The sequence below is a fragment of the Eublepharis macularius genome, chromosome 15 (genome assembly GCF_028583425.1).
Source record: "Eublepharis macularius isolate TG4126 chromosome 15, MPM_Emac_v1.0, whole genome shotgun sequence".
Lineage (NCBI taxonomy): Eukaryota > Metazoa > Chordata > Lepidosauria > Squamata > Eublepharidae > Eublepharis > Eublepharis macularius.
In genome coordinates this window covers 12953009-12961867 of record NC_072804.1, presented here as the reverse complement: position 1 = coordinate 12961867, position 8859 = coordinate 12953009, and positions in this window count along the sequence as shown.

Here is an 8859-nt window from a genome sequence, read left to right as displayed (position 1 = left end):
TGGACTTTATCACTGATTTACCAGTTTCCAAGGGACATAATTGCATTTTAGTGGTAGTAGATTTGTTTTCCAAGCAAGCCCATTTCATTCCCTGTACCACTATCCCCACCGCTCGAAAACTGGCAGATCTATTCTTAAAACACATTGTAAAATTACATTCTTTTCCGTCCAAGGTAATATCGGATCGCGGCGGACAATTCGTTGCCAACTTCTGGCGGGAGCTTTTACAAATGTTAAATATTGAGCAAGGAATCAGTTCAAGCCATCACCCTCAAACCGATGGGCAGTCGGAAAAAACTAATCAAATCTTAGAACAGTTCCTTCGTTGCTACATCAACTTCCAACAAGATAACTGGGTGGACCTCCTCCCTCTAGCAGAGTTTTCATACAACAACAGTGTACATGCCTCTACAGGAGAGGCCCCCTTCAAAGTCGTGTATGGAGCCCACTTTAACCCTTTTCCGTTAGACGCTCCCCCTTCCTTCTCCTCAACTGCACCAGACGTGTCTTCATGGTGGGGGGAGGCAGCCCAACAATGGACTCTCATCAAGAAACACCTCGAGAAAGCCAAACAGGATTACAAAAAGTATGCTGATCGCCACCGTGCGGCCGAATGGGATTTGCAACCTGGAGATCATGTTTATATTTCCACCAAAAATTTAAAACTGGCACAAATCAGCCGCAAACTAGCATTAAAGTTCCTTGGGCCTTTTCCAGTGCGCAAAGTGATCAACAAAGTGACTGTTGCTATAAATTTGCCCAAAAATCTGCGCCAGATTCATGATACATTCCACGTCAGCCTATTGAAGAAGGTTCCATCAGATGATAAATGGCACGTCAAAGCTCCACCTATTCCAACGTTAATCGATGACCAAATACACTATGAGGTACAACAGATCCTGGACTCTAAGATCAAACGAAATCAGCTGTTTTACCTCATCAGATGGAAGGACTTTGACTCTGGATTCGATGAATGGGTGAATTCTGTACATGTTCATGCTCCTAGATTAACCAAAGCTTTTCATACTCGCTACCCATATAAACCTGGGGGGGATTTATTTTAAGGGGGGCAGAATGTCAGGTTCAGTGTGTATATGAGCTGTACTGACTCCATTTTCTAAGGCTTCTAGTGTTTAAGTGCTTTCCCCACAGGTGCACCAGTTCCCAAGCAGACTTCTCACCGAACGAGATTGTTTTGTCTAACACCGTTCCACCATGGATTGGCCTTGAGAGAGTCCAGCTTCCCAAGACTGAAAGATGTTGTTTTGAGAACTGTGGGGGGAGGCTGGTTCAGCTGGGAACTGTTACTTTGTACCTCATGCTTTGCCCTTCATTGGTAACAATGATCTTGTACCATCCTGAGTCTCCTATTCAGGACAGTGGACTATAATGAACCATTTCTGCAGTAAAGTCTCCTTATTCAAACAATGGACTCCTGTTTGCTTGTAAAGGGGAACCTGTAAGAAGGACATTATCTAGCCACAGTCTGACAGAAGCAAGCACAGGTTCAGATCTTTCAGCACTCCCAGCCAAATATGCAGAGTACCAGGATGTCTTCCAAGAGAAAGGCGCAGACCCGTTGCCCCCACATCAGCCATATGATTGTGCCATCCACCTTATTCCTGATGCCCCCTTGCCCACTGGGGGGTTGTATTCCCTATTGGAACCTGAGCAAGAGGCCCTGCAAGAGTTCTTGGCCAAGAATTTGCAAAGGGGATTCATTCGTCCGTCCACCTCCTCTACTTCAGCCCCCGTCTTGTTTGTAAAAAAGAAATCCAGGGAATTGCGCCTATGTAACGATTACCGGGCCCTCAATCGCATCACCATCAGGGACTGCTGCCTGCTGCCACTGATCCCAGAACTGCTGGACCAATTACGGGGGGCCCGGAGGTACACCAAGCTCGATCTGCGAGGCGCCTACAATTTGGTGCACGTAAGCTCTGGAGATGAGTGGAAGACCGAGTTTGGTACCCAGTATGGCCAGTATGAGTACTTAGTCATGCCCTTTGGCCTCTGTAATGCCCCAGCTGTGTTCCAGCACTTCATGAATGATTTCTTCTGGGACTTGCTGGATCACTTTGTGATAATTTACCTTGATGACATCCTGATCTACTCCCAGGACCCCGCTGAACACACTGAACATGTTCGGGCTGTCCTAAAACACCTGACGCAACACGGTCTGTATGCCAACTTGGAGAAGTGTGCGTTTGACTTGAATTTCTGGGGCACCTCATCACCCCACAGGGCATAAGGATGGACCCCCAAAAGGTGAAGGTGGTGCTGTCTTGGCAGGTACCCCGAAGTCAGAAAGACATTCAGCGGTTCCTTGGCTTTGCCAACTACTATCGGCAATTCATCTCGGACTTTGCCCTCCTAACCCTAACAGTGCCCCTCACCAAGTTGCTACGGCCCCGAGAACCTTTCTGCTGGACAGTAGAAGCCCAACAGGCCTTCCAGCAGCTGAAAACTCAGTTCGCAACGAAACTGCTCCTACGCTACCCAGACCCGAGCCTACCCTTTGTGGTGGAGATTGATGCTTCCAGTGTTGCAATCGGCACTGTGTTATCCCAGCAGGACACTGCCACAGGCCCCGTATGACCCTGCGGCTACTACTCCCGGCAACTCAACACAGCCAAAAAAACTACACCATCTGGGGGAGGGAGGTCCTGGCAATTAAATCAGCATTTGAGGTCTGGCAACACCACTTGGAAGGTGCCTTACACCCTGTGCAGGTTTGGACGGACCACAGGAATCTTGAGCATCTACAGACTGCCTGCAGATTGAACCAGAGACAGATTCGATGGTCCCTGTTTTTCTCCCGTTTTAACTTTATTATTACCTACATTCCCAGCTCTCAGAACAAGTGGACAGACTCCCTCTCTCGAAAACCTGAGCTTGCTTCCCCACCCCTCGAGGAGCTGCCTCTATCCACAGTTCTACAGCCCAAAGTGTTTGCTGCCATGCCTGCCACAGCCTCACTCCAGGAGCGGATCCAGGAACAACAGCTATGTGACCCCTTTGCCATGAAAATGCTCCAATGCATGATCCTGTGCAGTATCCCCCCAGGGGTTACAGAGAGCAGGCGGGGATGCTCACACACCTGAAGCAGGACACACGCTCCCCTCCCAGTGCCGTTCCCCCATCCTTTTATCCCTCACCCTCATCACCAGCTCCACCCCCAGTCTCCAGCTCCTATCGCTATCCCCACCACCTGTGCTACCTGCGGCCACCTGACCATTCACCCGCCCTTGGCCCCACTTGCTCCGCCCTGCCCTGGTCCACCTCCTAGCCGTCCACCCTCACAGCTCCTGCTGTTGCCGGTGGGGAGGGCTGAGCTTGCTCCTGCCCCTTGTGCCTCTTCCAGTGGCAGCCCTGCCTCGTGTGCTGCCTGGGTGCCTTGCCAGCCCACCTGCCTGCTGCTCTGCCAGCTTGGCGGCCGGCTGCAGAGCCACAGCCCCACCCTCTGCCTCCATGGTCCATCCCAGCCGCGTCTGCCATAGCGGCCTCGTCTCCCTTCGCCACCCTTCCCTCTTCTCGGCCCCGTCACTCTCTGGTGCCTGCAGGTAAGCCACCGGGCCCTTTTCCACATCTTCGGGGAGGTGGCAAGGAGGGCAGGGGTCCCAGCCCCTGACAATATGTGCATGAGTTGAGCAAGCTGTTTATCAAAAGATGCCCCTTCTGAGTATCGGATGGAAGTCAATTGTCATTTAAGCTGACTGCTTAAAACCCATCCAGATTTCCTGCTAAAGGGCTCCAGGAGCTGAAATTTTTCTCAGGTATATATTGCATTATGGACCAGAGCTATATGATCCTCATTACGAGTACAGCATGGTAAATAAGAGGCTTTCCTCTCCTGCAATTTCCATTCGTCCTTCTCATTAGGGCTAGAGGAAGGTTCTTTAATAATTACCTTCCAGATTCCTTGGATTTTAAGGGAAAGTTCTAAATGCTCGCTTCAAAATGAATAATTCCCAGCTTTCGGTTTGACCAGCGGGTGCCAATCTCCAGGCAAGAGATGTTCTTTTGTTCTCTCTCTTGACCTCTCTCCAGGGTTAGAGACAGTGGAGCTGCGCTGTGAGCGGCCAGACACAGCAGGACCAGTGTTATCCAAAGGGTTGCTCATCTTTCCTATTGTTCTCTAACTTTCTCCTTAATCTTCTATAATCCTTGCTCATAAATTAAACTGTATCAGCAAGGGCTGTTTATAAGAAGAAGCTTCCTGGGGTGAGGACCAGCACTAAATGCATTGATGATGCTGTACAATATTAAAGATGAAAAGTTCCCTAAACTGTGTCTTCAGGAGCAAGCTGTAAAGACTGTTTATACAGCATCTGATGTATGAACGTTCAATCTGCATTTCCATTTCTTTGTGAGGGGCAAAAGTTCAGTTTGGAAAAAAAAAAAGATTTAGAGATTTGATTGAGATGTATGTAGTATTAGATTAAGATTTGTACTATTGTGTTGAGTTAAATGTATCAGTGGAAAGACTGATCCACATCATGATGTGTGTGCAATTTACACCAGTATGGAAGTAGTTCATTGAACATTTCCATATACCTTTATCTCTGGTTTCAACAGACATCAACTGAATTTTTGGAGGACTAATATAAAAAACCTCTTTTCAGCTTAAGACATTAGACCCTTCTGCACCAGGGACTTAACTCCTCACTTTCCCTGAAGTCAAGCCAAAAGGCATGGAATTGGATTGTATGTGGCCATTATTAAAATCTTATTTTTGATGCCGAGATATTTAACCCTGTTATGACCCCGTTCTTTCTCTTGGGTAGATTTGGTCTTTAAGCCTTTTATTCCTGCCCCTGTTGGTAGATTGCTGCCACCAGTAATTAAATTCCAGAATAACTTAAATCTCTCCTTTTAGTAATGTGCCCAAGGGTCAGGCTTTTTCATGGTACTGTGTGGCCCTGAGGAAAGGAATGGGATATAGGAATGACAGATACTTTGGGATATAAAAAAACAACAAAGTAAACTTTTATTTTTATAAGAAGCGTGATGGTTTCATATTATTTCTAAAACCTGATGGTTTCAAAAGAGTAGTTCTCAGTTCTTAAAGTTACTTTACTGAAACCCAGTCACACAGATCTTCTCTCAGGCTACACACAGTTTGCCTGCTTTTGATATTAATTTCTCTCTCAATTACAAGACCTTTTCTCAGGTGCACACACAGTTTGCCTGCTTTCTCCTGACTGAATGTTCTTTCACAAACACACAGTTCAGGCTTCCACACAGGTTAGGTTTCTCTCAGACAACATAAACAAGCTCAGGCTGCACACAGCTTGCCTGCTTTCTCCTGACTAAATATTTCTCTCAGAACTGCTTAAAAATACTCAGGCGGCATGCAGCTTGCCTCTCTTGCCCTGACTGAATCTTTTGCTCTCCACTCTCAGTCTAAAACGGCATTCACTCCACCAACACTCTCAGTCATCAACCAATCATATCACTCACTCACCCTCTCTTTCACCCCCACTCTTCATCTATACCACACCAAGCATTTAAAGACACATACATGCATTTACTTAAAATCATTACAAACCCCCTATACAATATTCCCACCAGTGCCAATGCAAACAGCTTTCAAACCAGCAATTTATCACTCCTGCACTGCCAGCTCTAGGTTGGGAAATTCCTGGAGATTTGAGGGGTGGAGCATGGAGAGGACAGGATTTGGGGAAGGGAGGGAACACAGCAAGGTATAATGCCATGGAGTCCACCCTCCAAAGCAGCCATTTTCTCCAGTGGAACTGATCTCTATGGCCTGGAGATCAGTTGTAATTTCGGGAGATCTCCAGCCACCACCTGGAGGCTGGCAACCCCAGCTGGACTTTAAACATTTTTTAAAGAAGAAAGGGGAGTGGAGAAGAATACAAAGAAAGGGAGCAGGAGTGGCTTGCTAGATGAGAGTAGCCAATCACAATCCAGTGTCCTGGCAGGGGGCAGGAGAGAGGGGGAAGAGGGTGGAACACTGAAAATGGAATAAAGAGTATGCACGGGGAAACAGCCTACTGCAAAGTGGATTTCTTTAAAAAAAGTTGGGGTATAAGCGCTCCCAGGAAAGCTGGGGGAAAACTACATCATGGCCAGAGTGACTACTCATGGCAGCAAATCTGCTGCAGACATTCACAAAAAAACCCATGCAGTATGGGAACTAAACTGGTGAAACTGACCCGTGCAAACTCTATTCATTCTGTAGAGAAGAGAACTAATAGTACAATCCTAAGAACATTGTCCTTTGATTAAGTTCCATTCAGTAGACCTGCTTAGGATCATTCTATTAGGCAACAATCTAAGCAGATCTATTCAGAAGTAAGTCCCATGTTACTGGATGGGGCATTATCCCAGGCAAGTGTCCTTAGGATTACAGCCTTCTAGAACCATGATCTTAAAATGAATTCAGGGGTCCTTAACCTTTTTCAGCTTGTGGGCACCTTTGGAATTCTGACACAGAGTGGTGGGCACATTCACCAAATGGCTGCTGCAGGAGGTGGAGCCAACCGCAAAATGGCTGCCACAAAATGTGAAAGAGTGAGGTTATGGCCGTCGTCACACGGGCTTCTATTTAGCGCGAAAATGGCGCAATTTCCCGGCAACCACCCACCTTATTCCAACACTGATGCGATTTTCTCTCTTCTGCTTTGTGCTTGATAGTCGCGATATTTTGCGCCTCAGTGTGAATGCCTCACATCGATGTTTTTCGCCTCGCCACACCATAGGCCCACCCTTTTTTTCTCTCCTCAATCCCAGAATCCATTTCTCCCACGACTCCCCCTTTTTTTTGTAATAATGTCCTTATATCGCTATGACGACATCACACAATGAAAATTTTCTGCTGAAGAAAACAAGTAAAAATGACTGAATTGCCATCAGAGAAATTTTTATTTTAACCCAAAACCACACCTCGCTAAAAATGGCCGTGTTCAGTCATTTTCCGGGTTTTTTTTTAATTACGATGTTATAGCGATATAATGCCTTTATTTTTTTTGCGTGGGAAAATTTTAAACTCCGCAACCGTTCTATCCGACTTCCACTTTCAGTTTTGCGTTACCGAGAGGATCTTAGGTGCGGAAGACTGCAGCCTCATCCAGCTGACAACAACTTCAGTTGTGCACATGGATTTCAGATTATCCAGGAAACAGCAGTAGATTAGGAAGCTAATGTTATTCTGTTATAGCGGAATTAAACACCCAAAAAAATTTTTTTAAAAGGGGGAGGAGCTGCTTCTGCGCCCATTAGAGAGAACGGAACAGAGCGCTTAGGTGTGGACAGCTGGGAGCGCGAAGAAACGCAAGGTGACCCAAAGAAACATTACCGTGCCGATATCAGCAATGACGCTATATGCTGTAAATTTAATGGAACAGATGCCCGTGTGATGATGGCCTATGTGTAACTGTAACTCTTCAATATTTAGGGCTGCCAGCCTCCAGGTGGTAGCTGGAGATCTCTCAGAATCACAACAGTTCTCCAAGCAACAGAGAAAAGTTCCCCTGGAGAAAATGGCTGCTCTGAAGGGTGAATTCTATGGCATTATACCCCATAGAGGCCCCTCCCTTCCCCAAACCCCACCCTCTCCAAGCTCCACCCCCAAAATCTCCAGGAATTTTCCAACCTGGACCTGGCAACCCTATCAATATTTCAAGTAGAAGCAATGCTTAACAGGAGTCCTTTTAACATGAACATATTGTTGAAAAATGGTTTCTTACTTACTGTAGGCCCAGGCTGACCTGTGGGGCCTAAGGGGTGCTGAGGTGTTCCTGGCAGCTGAGCCTAAAATGAAGACAGCCAGGCTGGAAGTGGCGTGATGTTGTGGCAGGTGGAGGGGAGGACCTGGCCTTGCTGGAAGGCCATTTCAGGGCTGGTGAGTTACTGGTAAAGAAGGGGGAGAGGCAGCCCTCCCTGCCCTGAGCCCATTCACCGGGGGTGGGGGGGGGGCTAAAAATTGATTCAATCAATAAATGAAATAAACAATGAGGATAAGCTCAGCGAGTGAGGAGGTGCAGGGCTGGGCTGGGCGCTTGGCCAGCAGGCAGGAGACTGGAATACCTGAAGGCTGGAAAAGTGGCAGTGGGGGCCTTCCGGTTTGGGATCCATGGAGGTCTAACGCAGCTCTAAGTGCTGAGCTGACTGGACTGCCGTTTCAACGGCCGGCGGGGCAAAAAGATCCCCGCGGCCAACTGTTCTCAGGCGGAGAACAGGCATAGAACGCTCAAGTACCTCAGGGCGTGTTGATCTCGGGCGAGGGGGGGTCCTACGCAACGGACTCTCTCCCGACCCTTGAGGTCCCACCCGAAGACAGGGCGGCTAAAATCTCTGCGGCAGTTCTGGAGCCAATGCGGTTGGCATAGGACCTACATGCCCAAGCTTCAACAGGAACAAGAAGAATTGATGGGAATCTGAGATTGAAACAGCGATTACAACCCGCGAAAAGCGCTGGAGAAGGTAAAGATCACTATCTCTTGAAACGGGACAGATTACTTAAAGCAATGAAACATTAAAGCAGACTTTTAAACTGCAACAGATTGATTAGAAGGAGGGGAGGATCCGGCAAGAACTATATTAGAAAAAGGACTAAGTTAAACGAAGTTATTAAAGAAATTGGACTATTGTTTTACATACCTGTGGTCACAAGGAGATATCAGGCTGTGAGAAAGCTTTACCATCGCGAGAACTGCTGTGGGAAGTCGGGAAACAGGAAGTACGTAATAGTGATAGAGTTGCTGGAGAGGAGCGGCCCTTGCCGGATGACAGGAAGAAGGGAATCACCATTTTTGAAAGGGGAAGAGCTGCGGCTTCAGCGGAAGAGGAAGTAAGTCATATTGGATTACAAAAACCATAGAGGAACCATAG